Genomic DNA, 1,169 nt, shown 5'->3' with positions numbered 1-1,169 from the left:
CTCTCTCTCTCTCTCTCTCTCTCTCTCTCTCTCTCTCTCTCCCTCTCCCCTCTCCCTAAAGTCTGGATCAGACATTGGCGACCCAGACCAGTATACGATCATCCCCAGAGACATTGCTGTATCCTTCCTGACTATTTTCAGCTGCCCAAGAAATTGGTGGGGCATCGTGATAAAACCAGGTGCTTGTGAAAATACTGACACCGAAAATACGGGCATTTCCCCGCCAGTTTAGCAATTTTCATCTCATTAAGATAAAATCTCAACACCTTCTATGTCCATTTATAAATTCGTCTCGATGTGGATTTTACTGAAAAAGGTTGATACCCCCCCCCTCAAAAAATAAATAAATAACACAACTACAAACAAATAAACAAACAAAAACACAAAAAACAAAGCAAAAACAAACAACAACAAAAAACAACCCCCCAAAAAAACAAAACAACAACAACAACAACACAAAACAACAAAGAACAAACGTGTAAACTTTCAGTTTCAAAGGTTCTTCAAACTATCACTATCATCATCACTGCCTTTCTCCCCCAGCATCATAGTATAGGCCACGAACAAACTTCACGTTCCACCTTTCCCTACCCTGGGCTAGCCGCTAGATGATAGTTCATATTGTCTTCCCACTTTCCTCAAACTGTGGAAGTCACCAAACTGTGGCGGCAATTTTCTCGCTAACTTTACCTCTGAAACCAGGCGACCCCACCCCCTTCAATTGCAAATAGCTTGATTCTATTTAAAATAGACGTGTTTTTTTCATCGAAAGATAGACACATGAAAAAGCTTTAGGTGATGCCAATAACTCCATAATAATAATAATATCCCCAAAAATTGACGAGAGCCTGATTCCACCTCGTCGAGACACAATATTTGGGCTTTTAAGAATGCCTTCCAGACTGATTTCCCGTCTGGTTTTTCACTTATAAGACGGATTTTAGATCTTGAAATGGTGAACTTGTACACATTAAATAAAGCACAAACACGCCCGTGCGTGGGCGCGCATGCACTTACATACACAAACAAACTAACACACAAACACATGCACACACACACACACACACACATACACACACACACACACACATACACACACACATACAAATATACTAGCGCACGTGCTCATTTGTCTGTCTGTCTGTCTGCTTTTCTTCCCCCCCCCCTCT

At 41.3% G+C, this 1,169-nt stretch overlaps 1 protein-coding gene across 1 annotated transcript in view; it reads right to left on the bottom strand.

Moving 5' to 3' along the window:
• The window catches only part of LOC101857451 (5-hydroxytryptamine receptor 1D), a gene marked incomplete at its 5' end in the record, with an annotated part of 31,932 nt that overhangs the window by 10,741 nt on the left and 20,022 nt on the right, over nt 1-1,169 (bottom strand).

Source organism: Aplysia californica, unplaced genomic scaffold (assembly GCF_000002075.1).
Source record: "Aplysia californica isolate F4 #8 unplaced genomic scaffold, AplCal3.0 scaffold00005, whole genome shotgun sequence".
NCBI lineage: Eukaryota > Metazoa > Mollusca > Gastropoda > Aplysiida > Aplysiidae > Aplysia > Aplysia californica.
This window is presented reverse-complemented; position numbering and strand designations above follow the sequence as displayed.